Source organism: Podarcis liolepis (genome assembly GCF_965112155.1).
Source record: "Podarcis liolepis genome assembly, chromosome: 4".
Taxonomy (NCBI): domain Eukaryota; kingdom Metazoa; phylum Chordata; class Lepidosauria; order Squamata; family Lacertidae; genus Podarcis; species Podarcis liolepis.
The window spans coordinates 63114866-63133493 of NC_139558.1; the positions used below are offsets into that span (position 1 = coordinate 63114866).

At 43.8% G+C, this 18628-nt stretch overlaps 1 long non-coding RNA gene across 1 annotated transcript in view; it reads left to right on the forward strand.

The window, feature by feature from the left end:
- LOC310704828 overlaps positions 1-18628 on the forward strand; it is a 57081-nt gene that overhangs the window by 19189 nt on the left and 19264 nt on the right. Inside the window, exon 2 of the long non-coding RNA XR_014525054.1 lies at positions 2670-2831. This is a non-coding gene — a long non-coding RNA (uncharacterized lncRNA). The remainder of the gene's footprint in view (positions 1-2669; positions 2832-18628) is intronic.

Below are 18628 nucleotides of genomic sequence, written 5' to 3' on the forward strand. Positions count from 1 at the left end.
AAGAGTAATGGGCTCCTTTCCTTGACCTCCCTGGAAAAGAAAACGGAATAGTTGTTGAACTTTACATATTCAGGCATCCCTGTGCCTGAATAATAGAAATCATTCTATATTTTATTTTTTACATTGATTATTCAGAGTGCAACCTTACCGAGCTGCCAAATTGTAGCTGACAAAGATGTTCTCTGGGAAATATATGCTAAAGAATCGTTACTTAGTCACAAAGCATATCTTGTTGCCATCAAAATTTTAAATCACGACGCAGTCCCATAACTGGGAACAATGAGAAGAATACCTAAAGCACCAGCTGCTTGTTGCTTGACAGTTCCATAGGGGCTGAAGAGCATCTGGCTTCAACCTGTTGGCAACACTTTACCCAATGGGATAGCTTCCATTAACATCAATAGAGTCAGAATTTCACCCTTTAAATGAAGGGGGGAAATGATTTACGGAGCCAAGAATAACTGAATCCGCAAGAAGCTTTGTCTTCCCTAGTGGAGCTACTTCACGTCGTTTGACACATAGAGCTCTTGCTCCTTGGTTTTCAATTAGAAAAGGCACATGACACTTTACAGTTCTTTCACTGAAAGTCACTTTCTTGTCTTGATCATGCCTAATTAATAGCAGGGGCGGTGTGTCCTGTTTTGCTGCCTAAGGCAAAGCAGAAACGTGCCACCTCACTACTGCACCACTGCATTGCTGCACCACCAAGTCCTCTCTTACCTGGGTTGTGTGGTGGTACTTTCAAAGCAGCAGCAACATACTTTGCCGAGATCTGTGCTCTGCCAGATCTCATATGATTTTGGCAAGATCTCAACCTCATGTGTGGGCTGACTCTAATTAATAGATTTAATGTGCTGAATTGGGATGGGGAGGAGTTCTATGGTGGTGGTTCTGCTACATCCAAACCCCACTCCTTTGCTGTGGCCAGGCTGGAAGAAGGAGAGAAATGCCTGATCTCCCCTCACTTTTCAACCATTTCCATTGCTTTCATTGACACTAATGTTGTTGTTTAGTCATTTAGTTGTGTCCGACTCTTCGTGACCCCATGGACTAGAGCACGCCAGGCACTTCTGTCTTCTACTGCCTCCTGCAGTTTGGTCAAACTCATGCTGGTAGCTTCGAAAACACTGTCCAACTATCTCATCCTCTGTCATCCCCTTCTCCTTGTGCCCCCAATCTTTCCCAACATCAGGGTCTTTTCCAGGAAGTCTTGTCTTCTCGTGAGGTGGCCAAAGTATTGGAGCCTCAGCTTCATGATCTGTCCTTCTAGTGAGCACTTAGGGCTGATTTCCGTAAATTCCTGGAGGATGAGGCTCCCAAATGGCCACTAGTCATGATGGTGATGGCTTTCCCCCCCTCCCACTGTTAGAGGCAGTATGGCTTTGAATACCAGTTGCTGAGAATCCCAAGTGGGATGAGTGCTATGTTTGCTTGTGGGCTTCCAATAGGTACCTGGTTGGCTGCTGTGGTTCCAAAGCTCCTGCCAACAGCATGCCCAAATAACACCTTTTCACCCCAGCAGTAAGGTAAGATCACTGACATTACATCTATGCCTGTGGAGTTTTATCTGGGCAGAGCATAGAGTTTCTAGAGGCTTAAGTGCCATGCCAATGACAGATCTACCTTTCTGGCAGTGAAACAGGACTTATGCTACATCCAATGGCACTGGGGCTTGCATGCATAGCCGAGCCCCCTCCACACTTTCAGCCCTCATGTTTGCGGGCAAATGCCTGAATCAAGCCATTGTGACCATTCATTCACACTGAGCTGGTCAAATGAGTTCAGGAGAGCAACAAAACTACCGTATTTTTCGCTCTATAGTACGCACTTTTCCCCCTCCAAAAATGAAGGGGGAAAGTGTGTGCGTCCTATGGAGCAAATGCAGGCTTTTGCTGAAGCATGGAGATCGAGAGGGGTCATCATCATCATCAGACAGGTTACAACATTAATACACAATATTAAAAACTGCTTAAAGCAACCTACAGTCACATAAAAGGTTGGTCCTAAAAATATACACCTCAAGTTTCGAAAGCCAGGGTAAGGAGATGAATAGGGTTTCAGCAGTCATTGGAAATTGTACAATAGAGATGCCACACACACCTTTCTGGAGAGTTCCACAGCTTAGGGGCCACCATGGAGAATGCCCTCTCCCCAGCTGCCACCATCTGAATCTCAGTAAGGGTGGAGGAACTACCAAGAGGGCACTCTGCACTCAAGAGGGTCTGTAGGGAAGAAGGTGGTCTTTCAGATATTTCCGTTATATGGGGGGAAATGTCACTTTTCTCTTTTGGGTACTGCAAACTATTCAGAATACACTTAAATATATGGCTCAGAATGCTTATTTTAGGTATTTAAATTTCATAAAATTAACATTTCACAGTAAAAAAAAGTATTTAGCTATAGTTCATTCCTGGTCAGCTCACAACTCCCACACCCTTTCAAAATGATCATTAGTTCTTGAAACTGGTTTACATACAATAGTGCAGCTTACAACATATGCCTGGCATCTAGCTGACATTTCAGCGACAACTTTGTTTAAAACAGATAATGAACAGTGTTTTTATTTTTAAACTAGACCTGTCTTCCTTTGATCTTCAACTGCTATTTCTCATCACAAGCTACATGTATCTGACTCATATATGATATATCATCTGATGTTTCATTTTCAGGAAATAATTATTGGAGGCGGTGAAGAAATTGTTCAGTTTAACATTCAGTTCACAAGTCAGTTCCTCAAAGCTGGTACACATGAAACAGACCCCCTTATGGAGTCCACTTTCAGCGATTCCCTCTGATGGCTGAGCTCCATTCACACAGCAAACACGGAGACCGTAAGGTTATTCTTATTTCCTTATTTAACAACATTTATATGTCACTTGATAATAATAAACTCTCCAGGCAGAAATATTAAAATAATCAATAAGAACAATTTAAAAACATATCAAGATCATTAAAATGAGCAGTAAAATAAATTTAAAGCATATCAGCATCTACGGGTCTGGATAGGGCTGCCTAAACAAAAATGTCTTAAGCATGCACCCAAAGAGTGCAGCAAAGGTTTCTGCCTGAGTACCAAAGTTTGTAGGTGCTGCCACACTAGAAAGGTGGATTTCTTACAACTGTGTAATGAGTATTACATGGCACCTGTAACAGGGTCAGTTCTGCACATCAAAGTGGGTGCATATGGGTTAAGGAGATCCTGCAAGTAAACTGGTCCAGTCCCCCGCCCACCACCACTGAAATTGGGGCAGCATCTTTGTAATTCCCTGCTACCTGACCACCTAAACACATTCTAGCAGCATCATCTGGTATCACTAGTGGGCAGGCAGCAATCACACTAAGAATGACAAACTCTCAGACCGAGGCAGCCAAAGCACATACAATTTCACTGGCTGGGAGAGCAAACCAGGCAGGGGTCAGGATGGTGCCAATTAGCAGCACTCTGATTGGTCCTCCTGTAGGTCTGCTCCCCACATTTTGCTATTGAAGCTGCTAGTGCAGTGTTTCCCAACCTTTTTTGGGCAAAGGCACACTTGTTTCATGAAAAAAATCTCGAGGCACACCACCATTACAGCTCCGTGACGTCAGCTAGCAAATTACATAATCACCTCCTTGAGGGCTGGCTCATCTTCTCCGAAGGCAGAACCCCATTAATTAACAGCACAGACTCACACCATAGCCAAGACGAGGGGGGAAAACCTCAGTCATGCACAGTCATGCACATGTGGGGGCTAAATGAGGACGAAGACCGGGCAGAGAGCAGGGTTCAAATCACCCCACCTGGCCAGGACAATCCCTGGGTGCTCCCTTGGACCACTCGCCTGACCCACCTCGCAGGGCTGTTGTTGCGAGGATAACACGGGGAGAACCACGCGCGCCCCCGGGAGCTCCTTGGAGGAGAAAGCGGGCGATGAATGCAATGCACGAAATATATGAGAGGCGACCAGGTTTTGCAGGTGAGGGGCCCCCGCCAGCCTCCGCTTCCAACACCCGGCGCAACGACGCCGAAGTTTCCCCCCGGGCTCGGCTCAGGGAGCAGCGCTGCTCCCCCCGGCTCCCCTTCGCCCTCCCGGCTCTCTCTGCCGCCCACTGGGGACCCCCCTCACCTGCCAAGTCCGGAGCGCCGGTGGAAGTTGCATGCATGCATGCAGGGCGCCGCGTTGCCATTGCATTGCACTGCACTCCATGCAACGCCTGCACGCATGCATTGCCTTGCACGCCCGCCAAGGGGTCTCCCCGCGGTCTGATGCGTCCCCTCCGGCGCGGATGCAGCATTGCAAAAATAACACACCCCCCGACGCAGCCCTACCTGGGGGGCAGCCTCCGCCTCCGCCGCTCCGCCTCCGCGGGGATCCCCGGGCTCCATCCTGCCGCCCGATCTCCGCGGGGGCGCAGGCAGGCTGCGCGGGGTCTGCGCGGAAGAGCCCCTGCCCGCCCGGCCGCCGCCGCGCTCATTCCATGGCCGGGAGAAGAGCGCTTCAAACAAAACGCCCGGCCCGCCAGGCCATGCTGGGAAACGTAGTTTGTGCACCCCGCGCGGGTGCGGAACCCAAGGGTGAGGGGACTACGGATCCCGGCAGCCCCCGCGCCGGGGACGGAGGGGGAGAGGCCGGGTGCAGGGATGGAGGGACGGGTGGGCAAGCGAGTGAGTGAGTGGCAGCCGCCAAGCCTTGGCCGAGAGCCAGGAAGGGCCTCCCCGGAGGAGGAGGAGGAGGAGGGAGGCGCAGAGCGGGAGGGAGGGAACCCCAGGGGTCATCTAGTGACGGCGCCCCAATCGAAAATTTGACTTTTTTTTTAAAAAAAATCTTTCGAATTTTTTAATTTTTCCTGCGGCACACCAGGCAACATCTCGCGGCACACTAGTGTGCCGCGGAACAGTGGTTGGGAAACACTGTGCTAGTGGATACCAACACAACTGCATTTTTCAGCTGCCATGGATCTTGCCTGTTAATCCTGTGTCATTAAAGATGATCTGCAAAGAAGCTAGTATCCCCAATATGATAAGACCTTCTCCATTGGCTCTATAGCCCAGGTCTTAACATTGAAAGACATGAGCCAACCCACAAGGTAGCTTTTGAAAAGAAATAATTTGCAAAGCAAAAAGGCAATAGATAATGTAGATATTGCAACATATAGATCTAAAGGGTTTTATGCTTACTGACAATGCCCAGACACTAGATTTATTAGGTTAGCAGGCTACACTGTCTAGTCCAAAAGACATCAAATATCTTCTGCTGTATCTGACGTGGTTTCACAGTATCCCCATTGTTGTTTTTAAAACCATCTTGGCTTAATGTACTATAAATGTTATTTCTCCTCCTTCTCTACTAAGAGCAATCTGATTGTCCTGCTATGAGAACATGCATTTTATATCAAAAGGGCCAATGGGCTTTGTTGCCTTTCCTATTTTTAATTTTGAAGGACATTACTGCTATCAGCACTGCTTCCAGGTTGACAGACAGGTTCAGTTCTGAAGTAAACACAAAAAAAGATATGACTCCAAGAAATTTACTTTGGTCTATGGGTTTCAGAGGAAGGGAAGGAAATATGAAAAGACTAGAATGTGCACATCATGAAGTGTCTTTTCTTTATTTGAGGTACTATGGAAAAAAATCTCTGGGAGCTGCCATCATTTGCCATGTGTGCCACTTGAACAATGGGCAAACACAGAGAGTTATTATAGGTATGGGGAACCAAAGACTCTCTAGTTGTCACTGGACTCCAACTCCCATCAGGCCCAGCCTGCATCAAGGATGATGGAAGTCATAGTCCAGCAACAATTGGGAGGCCACAGGTTCCCCATCCTGGATTGAGATTTAATGATTTTTAGTTTTATTAATTTTTGTATTGCAAACATGGCTCGACAAAATGTGATAAAACGCCCTCTTCAAAAGAGTAAATGAGGGATTGCAACTTTGGCTCTGCCCTTAACCACACAGTCCCAAGAACTACTGCACAGAGCCTATGTGTGCAAAAATTGTATGTGTACAGACTCCAGTACACACCGGGTTTTTATCCTTCAGTGTAGCACTGTTCACAGGAAGTCATGAAGCTGTTCAGAAGTTCAGAGGACTGCATGAAGATTAGGGAAACATAAAAGATAAGCCAAGATTTGATGAAATGCAATCAGTTTAAATGTGTTAAATATTTATATTTAATTCTTCTAATGCCTTACTAATGGCTTCTCCAAACGATTCAAAATAATTAACACAGTTAACACATATTATTATGCACTCAAATGCATCATCAACATTTCCTCAAACACGTGTCAATCTATTATGAGGGGAAACATGACATGCAGTATATCATTAGTTTCTTTGTGCATAGCCAAAGTGAATTGTTTTCAATATTTATTCAATAGTAGAAAAAATGCCTGCTACACAGTCTGTGTCAAGGGTTGCATACTGCTGGGCTTGCTGGTGTGTCTGGGTGTGTTGTACAATCATATGCATCTCCATGTGCTTTGCTCTGTGCACAGAAATCTATCACAACCTTTCCCCTTGGCACCCCTGGGTCATATTGCAACCCTTCCCTGTGGCATTGATAGAGACTGGGCCATCCTCTGTTACAAGATAGTGACTGAAACACTGTCCCAGATGTCGAACCTTATTTCCCCCCACATGAGTTGCAGATGTTCGTTTATATGAGAGTAACTGCAGCTATGGATACCCTGTGATGGAGATTTAACATTGGTGTCAGAAAACCTGCTAACAATACACTGGTGGCAGGGATAAGCTTTAGCCCTCTCAAGTGGTCAATGGGATAGCAATAGCGCACTGGGAACATAATACTACATGTTGTGGCACTTGGCTTTTTGCAGAGAGAGTTACATAAGATAAAGTGGCTATGACATGTGCACATGGTTGAATGGATTGGTCCTCAAGTTGTCTTTTTAATATATATATATATTTCAACATATAAAAAGCAATCCACATAATAAATTCAATCAGGACACAGTTTGGTATAGTTCAGTAGTTTCCAAGCATTTTTTGCAAGAAGACCCACAATACAAATGGAATCCTTTCTTGCTAAGGGACCCACACGTCAATTTCAGTTTTTGACCTGGAACTGAAACCCTGTTAGGCTTTTTGCAGCATTTCCCCAAGCTGCTGTCACTGCTGGCAGCCTAACAACACAGCGAAGGCTCCTATGGCTGGCTGGTTGGTTCTGACCAATCAACCTTTCTTTGCTCTGCCTGCCACCCTCATTGAACATGCCCTTATGGAGCAACCAATATAAACAAAATACTGGGTTGGAAGTGAGAAGAGAGGGAAAATATCCGTTCTTTGTTTTACAATTATGTATCTCTCCCTGTCTCTCTAGGGTTGCTCACACATATAATGTATAGTAAAGCATATCCCATCCCTTATATTCTTGATGTCCAAGTTAGGACCCATTAAGAGTCTGCACAGTGAGACTTAGGGCTCATCCACACTTCTGTTTGATACATGCCTAGAAAGCATGGGTCACAGAGGTGTTTGCTTGTCTCTTGTTTTTCAGTAATGGATCCAAGTGGTTGTTCTTTTGTCCCATGGCTTTCACTGGGAAAATCTGTTGTTTATTGCTGAATCAGAACCAAAGTCAATCCACAGAAAAACGTGATTGATGTTTGTTTTGATTTAGTGGAAAACCATGGGTTTCTCCAGGGGAAAGTGGTGTGGACAAGCCCTTCTGAGATAACCTTTGGAAGCTTTGCACTGCAAGCAGCCGAGGCTGCACTCTTATTTGTGCTTGCTTGGGAGTATGGAGGAGCGCTGAATGTCTCAGAGTATCATCATCTATCTTCCACTTTCGTATGTCTCTTCCACATGCTAGTTCTGTCACCAACAGAAGGAAAACAGCCCATGGGGCACTACTCTCTAGACAGCAAAATAATTAAGTAAAGTGTTTAAAGCATGCAAAAAGTGCATTTCTGTCAACTTACCACAGGCATCCATGAACTGGGGGGAGGGCAAGTTATTTGTCTAGAAGGACACTTGCTCTCCTCTCCCTTAGATAACATGTGCATGTTAAGTACACACTGCAACATTGCAGAGTCCCACTTGTTTTTTATATTTTTTGAGCCCCAATGTCTGGGAGTTTACAGTAATATAGGGTTTTTTTTGAACTCTATTTGTTGCTGTGCTTTGGCTTTTCCTTGCTTATCATGCTACAGTGTCTACTATTTAGCACATTTGTCGAGTAAAAAGAGCCAGCTTTGCTCACAGAAAGTAACCTTGGCATATTAGTGGATCTGCGAAGAGACAAAATAGATGTTCCGTTTAGCTGCGACACATGCACACATTTCCTGCAGTATATTTCTCAGAAATGTGTGTCTGCAGCTGCTCCTTTGGAACATGATTAGTAGCTATTGTTCACAGGAAGTCATGAAGCTGAATGGCCCCAAAAGGCTTTGATGTCAGCCACTTCAGTTGCTACTTTCTTCCTATTCCTCATGGTAGGGCTGCTGAGCTTGAAAAAGCGTGTGTGCCATTGCCTTGGGGTGCCCAGGGCAGAAACATGCCTGGGGGGGAAGGGGGCTGCAGTCATTAATTATCCATTTCTTTTGTTGTGCACAGTCACACTGCTGAGAATTGGGGAATGATACATCCTAGGTAGGTCTATCAAAAGCTGCTTTATGCAATGCATATTCAGTACGTTCTGCTGATATCCTGGTCAACAGCTCTTAAAGACTCTTTAGACTCAGAAGGTACGGAAAGCTGCAAAATGCTCATAAGGTCTTGGCAATCAAAGGCAGCAAGGCTCTCTTGGGGATGGCTTTCACAACAGTAACTACTGTCAAATGCCTGCCTCCTTGAAGCTTCTATATTGCTCTCAGCTTTACATAAATAGAGGGCATGCTTCACAGTATCAGAGAAATCAGAGCTGGGAAAGGCTCTGTTGGGTCAGCCCGTCCTTCTTCCTGCCAACGCACTGACTTTTATCTTCACTGTATCCTTGACTGCTTTACAAAACATCCTTGAAATGTTTCCAGGAACAAGATTGCAAATATTTTCCAAAGGGAGAGATCCCCTGTTTTTTGTTCCGCAGCCTAATGGATGCTGTTCTTTATGTGGGATTTTACTGCACATGATAGAAGGGTTTTATTTCATTATGACTTTGTACAGATTGAAATTTAACAAACATTGTGCTGGAAACATTAAATGACTGGCAAGTGTCATTTGTTTATCTACTGTGCTATGTCAAATCATGTGAAATGTGGTAAGGTCACACACATCAAGGTGATATTTTCCCCTGAGACAAAAACCCTGTGTAAGGGACCCTATATGCTTCAGTTATATGCGTCTAGGCTTTGTATACATGGGACTCTTGAGTTATGATCCTGATCTTCCTTTATCATATTCATTTATCCCCTGAAAGGCTATCCCTTCACAAGTTGCTCAGTTCCCATTTCTGTTTAAGCCTTTTTCAGGTGTCCTTGAACTTTGTATTTTAGGGGGCATAGAGATGCATGCAGCATCTCACCTCCCCACTCATCTCAGGGGATTTGTGAGCTGAATACTCTTACAGTTTTCCCCATAATCAGCATGGCGATACCTTGAAGAGAGACAATGGGGCCATGTATGCCTGCTCCATGCCCAGTATCATGCCCTTGACTATCCATATGTTAGAGTAATGACTGTTGGGGAAAATGTGAGCAGGCAGTCTCTGCCAGTGCTTTTTGTTCTGGGGGTACACAGGGGTACGCCTACCCCTAAACATTTTGTGAATATGACAGGAGAAGAAACTAAAAAAAATAGTTTCTTCTCTAGCATGGTGAATCGGCAGTTCCATTGCTACCCCTGATGGCGGCCTCATTTCCTCTCACATTTGAGTCTTAGATGGAAGTGAGCATTTAATGTGTGAAGTAGGAGTTGGAATCTAGCATGGTGATTGGTCAGTTTCATTGTTACCACCTCCGATGGTGGCTTCATTTCCTTTTCCGGTGATTTTCTTGAGTCAAAATGAGAGTACCATATATATATATATATATATATATATATATATATATATATATATATACAGGTTTTGGTGTCTTCGGGTGTCTTCCCGTGTAAGAGTTGGGGTGTCTAGGCGACGTTTCGACGAGGTCTCACTCGTCATCTTCAGGCTGGTGCTTTCGGCTTCTTGTTACTGGAACAGAGCAGGATCTCAGTGTTTGAGTTCCTATAAATACTGTTGAGGGGGTGTGGTGTATAGCCTCCAACGTTCTGGGCAGAGAGGAAATTCCCAGGTTAGTGTGCCTTTTCTTCTTTTGTTCCTTAATTACTTGAGGGATATCTTGAGTGATTTCTTGAGTGATATTCTGAGTACCACTTAGGTGGGTCATTAAGTGTGGATTAGTTGCTAAAGCTTTCGTGTCTTGACCTCTTGAGCTTGTGAAGAGTTTTTCTGAGAAGATGGCTGTACTGCACTTAGTTGTGCTCTGGCTTGGCTTCGTGTATAGGGGCGAGCTGTGGTTTTGTGCCCTGTGCCAGCCAGATCTGTGTAGGGATTGCAGGGGGGTGCAGCATCCGGAGGTGCCACTATGGTTTGGCTACTGGATGGTGTCTGTAATTTATCTGTGGAGAGGGTCTGGGTTTGGGTCTGGTGTGGTTGATTGGTGATGGCGTTCTGTGTGCCTCTGGTTCTGGTGTCGGTTTTTGTGGGGAGGGCTAATTTCCAGATGTCTGGCAGGCGGGACGTGTCGTCACGCTTGTTCATGTTGTGAGGGTGTTTCTCTATCTCGATGGCTTCCATGATTATTCTCTTGTGGTGATGTTCCATGTTAAAGAGCAATTTGGAATCTGCAAAATTAATTTCGTGTCCTGTTTCTTTCATTTTCTACAAAAAACCTGATGGCTCCCTAGGACACACTATCTACCGGAAAAAAACACACACCAACCGCTACTTACATGCACAATCACACCACCACCCTGCACAAATAAACTCCGTAGCCAAGACTCTCATCTCCAGAACCAAACGCCTGGCTGACAAAGACCACTTGACAACTGAGTTACAGAATCTCTCAAATGTGTTAATCGCCAATGGATACCAGCAAAACAGGGTTACGAAGCTAATCCAAAAAGAAACACCCCCCAAAAACCAAGACACAGAAGAAAACAATGGCATGGCCCTCCTTCCTTATATCAAGGGCACTACAGATAAAATTAGCAAAATCCTCCATAAACACAATATCAAAACAGCCTTTTGCACCAACCAAAAAATAGCCAATATCCTCAGAAACCCCAAAGATAAAATCCAGTTGGAAAACCAAGGGGTCTATGAAATACCCTGCAAAGTCTGCCCAGCCACGTACATTGGACAAACAAACAGACGAATAAATGCACGTATCGCAGAACACAAGAATGCCGTCAAAAAAGAAGAAAAAACTTCCTCTCTTTTCCAACACATGAAAGAAACAGGACACGAAATTAATTTTGCAGATTCCAAATTGCTCTTTAACATGGAACATCACCACAAGAGAATAATCATGGAAGCCATCGAGATAGAGAAACACCCTCACAACATGAACAAGCGTGACGACACGTCCCGCCTGCCAGACATCTGGAAATTAGCCCTCCCCACAAAAACCGACACCAGAACCAGAGGCACACAGAACGCCATCACCAATCAACCACACCAGACCCAAACCCAGACCCTCTCCACAGATAAATTACAGACACCATCCAGTAGCCAAACCATAGTGGCACCTCCGGATGCTGCACCCCCCTGCAATCCCTACACAGATCTGGCTGGCACAGGGCACAAAACCACAGCTCGCCCCTATACACGAAGCCAAGCCAGAGCACAACTAAGTGCAGTACAGCCATCTTCTCAGAAAAACTCTTCACAAGCTCAAGAGGTCAAGACACGAAAGCTTTAGCAACTAATCCACACTTAATGACCCACCTAAGTGGTACTCAGAATATCACTCAAGAAATCACTCAAGATATCCCTCAAGTAATTAAGGAACAAAAGAAGAAAAGGCACACTAACCTGGGAATTTCCTCTCTGCCCAGAACGTTGGAGGCTATACACCACACCCCTTAACAGTATTTATAGGAACTCAAACACTGAGATCCTGCTCTGTTCCAGTAACAAGAAGCCGAAAGCACCAGCCTGAAGATGACGAGTGAGACCTCGTCGAAACGTCGCCTAGACACCCCAACTCTTACACGGGAAGACACCCGAAGACACCAAAACCTGCATTCCTGTACCCGTGAAAATCTACGAAAGCATATATATATATATATATATATATATATATATATATATATATATATATATATATATGCAGGTTTTGGTGTCTTCGGGTGTCTTCCCGTGTAAGAGTTGGGGTGTCTAGGCGACGTTTCGACGAGGTCTCACTCGTCATCTTCAGGCTGGTGCTTTCGGCTCTAAGTGCAGTACAGCCATCTTCTCAGAAAAACTCTTCACAAGCTCAAGAGGTCAAGACACGAAAGCTTTAGCCACTAATCCACACCTAATGACCCACCTAAGTGGTACTCAGAATATCACTCAAGAAATCACTCAAGATATCCCTCAAGTAATTAAGGAACAAAAGAAGAAAAGGCACACTAACCTGGGAACTTCCTCTCTGCCCAGAACGTTGGAGGCTATACACCACACCCCCTCAACAGTATTTCTAGGAACTCAAACACTGAGATCCTGCTCTGTTCCAGTAACAAGAAGCCGAAAGCACCAGCCTGAAGATGACGAGTGAGACCTCGTCGAAACGTCGCCTAGACACCCCAACTCTTACACGGGAAGACACCCGAAGACACCAAAACCTGCATTCCTGTACCCGTGAAAATCTACGAAAGCATATATATATATATATATATATATATATATATATATATAAAAACGCTGGTCTCTGCTATATGAAACCTCAAGCATATAGAGTTCTACCTCACATGCATTTGTAAGGGATCTCTTCTTCAAAACCTTCACCCAAAATGTGGACATCATTGGGCAGGGATTAGTATAATAGTGAAAACTGGGTGAAGGGCAAGCTTTGATATCAATCATAGGGAGCAAAATGGCTGAAGAGGCCTTTAGTATTAATCAAAAGATGACTCTCCCTAGTGTTGTGGTAGATTTACTCCAAACAACATGTTAAAAGCCCTTTGGGGGTGAGTATATATATATATATATACTCATACATACTCATATATATGACTCCTTCATGTTACTTTCATGAAGTGGTGAAGTATGTAAAAATGTGGTTTAACAATCAATTTCCCTTCCCAGGGAACTCCGGGAATAATAGTGCCCTGAGCGGAACAGAGGCATCCTAACAACTCTCAGCACCTTTAGTTGTCAGGATTCTTTGGGGGAAGCTATCCCAAATTAATGTAGTATAACATTGCTTTAAATTTGCAGTGCAGATGGGATCCTATTTTCAAAATTGTTAACCAATACCACAGAAAATTTCATGCACTTAACTCATACTTTGCTCTTGCTGCTCCCCTCTTTCTCACCCTTTCTTTCCCTTCTACTCTCTTCCTCATATTTACTGCCATGCCATTGCCATGTCACACTTTGAATTTATACAGGAAAGTGTGGATAAACACATTGGATACCACATGAAGCTACATCTTCCTCCCCCCCCTCCCCAAGGCTATCATTGACAGTTGCTGAAAACAGTTTTCTCTTTCTCTCTTTGGTTAATGTTTGCATTCATGGAAGTCTTTATTGAAAAAAGATACAAATCACAGAGCACTTTCCCTTTGCTGTAGGAAGGAAAACACCATTTATTTTGTAAATGCAATTGGAAAAAAGTATAATTCTACTTTGTTACGTCTTGGTAAATATAAAGCAGGGAATGACTTGAGCAGAGCTGTAACCAAAGTACCCGTCAGTTAAATAGATAGATTGTAAATCTACTCAAACAGCTATAGGGCATTGCACTGTCAAATCCGACAGTAGATCCCTGGCCCCCGGCTTTGCTGTCTTTCAGAGGAGGATGCAAACTGTTTAGCTTTCTCAAGCCCGCACTTTCCATCTGTCCACTGACCCATGCAGCTGCCCTTCCCCTTACATTGCTGGAAGATTCGTGATTGCCTTGATGGAAGAAAGCAAAGTGCAGAAATGACAGCACCTTCAGTGGGACTCAGGAAAGAATGATAGGGTAGACTGCAAGACTCATATGTGCCTGGAGAGCTTAGAATTAGAAAAAAAGAAGCTTTGTGAAAATCTGGATGGAGCACCTGCCAGGGGTAGAATATTTTAGAAAGGAAGAATGGGAGAGGGAAGAAAGAAATTAAAAGACGATAAAGCACCACTTGCCTCTGCCTCAGAAGAAGCAAAGGGCAGAATATCTATACGTAGTATGGGATGGGATAAATGAAGCTTCCTCCAGAAGCTCACTGTTGATATTATGTCTACAGATTAACAGCTCATGATATGAACAAAATCCTTGTGTTAGATCCAGATTTAGGCTGCAATCCTAACAGTGACAGTTCAAAAGAAAGCCCTACTGGATTCATTGAAGGTGATTCTCAGGTAAGAGGTGTAGCCTTGGTCAGGGCTGGTTCAGCTGCAGGTCAGTACAGAGACTTAGAGATGAGCTGTAATTCTTTATTTAAGGAAACAGAATACAAACAGAGAAACCATGGCGAAACTATTCCCAGTAAAACAGCTGCCAGAACTGACCATCTGGACATCCCACTTCCCCCTAAGTCTCCTCCCTGTCCAGGTTTCCTCCTGCAGTCTTAAACTCCATCAGGTGTGCATTCTCTGTGCTCTTTGTTCTGCTACATGCAAAAGCCTCTAAGCCCTTAGAGACAAGGGAGGAGGGGAAGGGAACTGAATACAGAAGGACCACCAGGGTCCTCTGAATCTGTTACAGCCTCAGCCCTGACCTCCTCCTCAGCTGCTGCCTCTTCTTCCTCTCTCTCCTTCAAGCCTGTTGCTTGTTCAGCATCCAACCATTTTGCCCCCTCCCCTTCATCCTCTGACCTATCTTCCATGTCCCACCACCATTCTCCTGGCTCAAAGCCTTCCTCTTCTAAGGCTTCCCTAAGGGGCTCTTCAGAGGGAGCCTCCCATCATTGCTCCTCATCCAGCCAGTCCCTGACATCATGCTTAGAAATCAATGAACAAAAGTTAGTCATGATGAACAAGTCCCACTGATTTCAGCTTAATTTTCCTATGTAATTCTTGTTAGCATGGAGTCAACTCGTAGGAGCCAAGATCTCTTTGTCCCCACTAAAATATTGGAGGGGGAGAGCAAAGTTGATGGCTGTTGCCATTCAAATGGTGTGTGTTTTGCCATGTCATGAAATCAATTATGCAGGGTGGGGATTACCTACTCCCCCAATATTTTATTCCAGTTGGTACCCCTGCCTGTTAGCCATATTAGCCATGTTTCATTTTCTTCCAGAACATAGCAGCAAAAGGCCTGTGAAGAGATAGAACAAGTTCTGATCATTCAGCATTTGAGAAACCCGACACTTATGCTCAGGTAAGAATGTGCTCAGTTAATGAACCTTTGCATCTGATGAAAGGTGCTTCTTCATCTAGTCTTCTATTGTATTCAGACTCTGCGTCATTGTATAATAGAATCATTCTCCTCTGTGCCTCAGTTTGCAGCTTCACTAATCTGTCACATATAACATTTTGGGAGGGAAAGCACCAGATTCCCTGACTGAGACCAGAAAACACTGAGCACTTTATAGAAAGTAAATCAATTAAAAGAAAAAAGATTCTTCCCAACTTGGCAACATAAAAATTCCTGTAGTGTCAAAGGAGACAATTTGTCCCCATTCTTGCTGAACATAGCTGGCACTATTCATTTCAGAGCTTCAGGCTATCTCATGGTACCTTACTGGGCTAAACAGATCAAGGGCACCTCATTATTTTTTGTCAAGCTCAAAAGTTTCAGGCGGCTGATTATTCTGCTCAATAACAGTAATCTTTTTAATCACAGCCGGCTTGGTAGTACAATATTTACTGCTGATGTTTCAGAACAATTTGGAAGCTTTTGCTTTTGAAGGCAGTCAAAATCGCAGAGAAATCTGAGCTATCTCTCAATGGGCTTTCTTTGTGCTGCAACATAATGCCACAGTTAAGGTACTGGGAATAATAAAACCATGAAAAGATATTTTAAAATGGCTTCTATGTGCATTAGATATATAAAATTAAGCAGACGGCAGCTTGCCAAAGAGTCCTTAGCATGGCACATCTTACATTGTACATAGTGAGATTTATCCCCAAACTCCTTGGAAGTCAAAGCAGTTGGGAGAACCAAGACCCTAGTCCAGTAATGACCGTATAGATCTTCAGTGTTCAAGGATGAAGTGACCTACTAGAATTCCCCACTGTGGATGACTCGTTCCCCCATGAAAGTGAATGAGTGAAGTTCTTATCCTTCCCCTTCCACCCTGACTATTCTAAGTGACCCTGCCATGGTTATGAGATGAAAAACAATGGGCAAGCATGAGTGTTGCTCTTGTCTTTTCCTTTTTCTTATGGAATTAGGTTGCGACAAACTATGTGTCAAGACATATGGGTGTGGATTTTTTTGTTTGTTTTAAGTTTAGTTATGCCATTTGCTTTTGTCATTCAACATACATTCATTTCAGTACTCATTCATTTGCATAACTTGCATCAGTAATTCATTTTCCTTGTTCTTATTTGTTTCTGTTTACCCCTGCTTTCAATGGAAGATATTTCTGCTGCATTTAACTTTGGTGTTTTCCATCCAAATGACATGAAATCTTCCAACCTTCTGCTATTCCCTAAACACATATCTATCATATTTCAGAAAGTTTGGGAAACAGGGCTCATTTTACAGGTATTTAAACAGATATATATCTTAAAAGCATCCTCTTGTTTTCAGTTAGAGATTTGCTTCTCTTCATCTGCTTATAATTTTCTATGGGAAGAAGATAAAGATCCACAGTAGTGTGGATTATGTTTTCTCTACCTTACCTACCAATCTGAAATAAAACATTCATTTAAAACCAACTCCATGCATGTTCAAGGATATCATTACCTTGACTCTTTGACTTGGGGTGGGACGTGGTTGCTCTGCTTCAGGCAGCAAAATGTATTAAAATTAAAAATGAATGCACAGGTCTACTGGGAAGATTTTCTGAGCCAAACCCAAGACGCTCACACATTTTAGAGCCATACTAAAGAAATCCTGTCATCTTCTAATATATGTCTCAGTGGAAAGGGGTGGGTGTTATTATATGAGCCACTTTAGCACCTGTGGTATTGTGTCTTGCCTAATTTGTGACAAAATAATAAAACCACTTAGCTTCTCATCTGAAGACTGAGTACTGGTCACATAGTGACTTGACATTGTAAAAAAGGACCTTGGGTAATGATGTGAATCGGAAGGAAGCACTTCCAGATTATTGCATAAAGCAATACCAGCAAGAAGCAGGAAGCCAAAGTATCAGTCGCATGAGAAATGTACAGTGTTAAACTGCCTTTGCTTTATGATTCATTGTACTCCATTTCAGTAGCTTGAAACAGAAAATGTTACTGCCACAGACACATTAGGGCGTGAGAGATATAGGAGCAGGTGGAAAAAATTGTTTCCCTAAATACTTAATTTGTACTGTATTGGGTAACAGAAGAGTAGTCCCCTGGGATAAGAGGATCAGAGAGCTGGGCTACCCCAAGGGATCCTAAATAACATGATAATGAACCGCTGCCCTCAATAGTTTTGTTACTTTCATATGGGTGGGGTGAAAAACACCCTCCAAAAATTTGGATTAGAAGGAGAAATGAAGAACTCTTACCGCAACCGTGTGCAAGCCTGCAATCTCCTCAAGTGGAAACAAACACATAAGGTAGGGTGGGGGGCTGCCAAGCCCTGACCTCCCTGGCCCGTTATCTCTATACATATTAGAGACGCCACAGGAATACCCCAAGGCTGCTAAGGCAACCAAGCTGTCACTTGAAGTAGTGGCAAAGCTTAAAAAAGAAGAAGAAACCCTTGGCCACTTTGCCATTATGGTAAACCCATCCCTGAACATTCTTCAATTTTGCCTGTACTCGAAAGCCATTATTACCCCAAGTCCTGGCAATTGGAAAGAATAATCCTGTGAAAATGTGGATATTTGGCCCAGCTGTAATGCTAAGTCTGTTATCTAACACAAACTTACCTCAGAATAAGTGTCGCTGAGCACCACAACTCAATTAGTAGATGTGAATAGGGTTTTGCACCATAACTATAATTCCGTCTATAAAATATCTCATTAAAGGAACAGTAAAAACAGGTGAAACAAAATGAACCGTGTAGCTCAAAGCTCTTGCTTTTGGGGGGGGGAAATGGGGAAAGAAAATTACATGGTCACGAAAATAAAAAGAAGCAACTTCAATAGCTCTCTCTGTTAAGCATGTGAAGCGCAAGGATCACATACATCTTGCAGGCCCCACGGGGGTTTTGAATGGGTGTGCTGAGATTCTGTAGGACTAAGTTTTTTAATTAATTTGTCAGTTAGTTGTTTGAAGCAGCACAATTAATCAGCTCTAAAATCTTTAACTGGTTGACAGCTCTAATGACTTTACAGTTTAAACTCATTGATCTGAGTTGTCGGTGGGGACATCAAAAAACTTTCAGATAATTGGACATTCAGATAAATGGGAGCACGGGTGGAAATGGGGGCAGAAATCATAGGTGGTTGTAATGTTCAGAAAGGAAAAA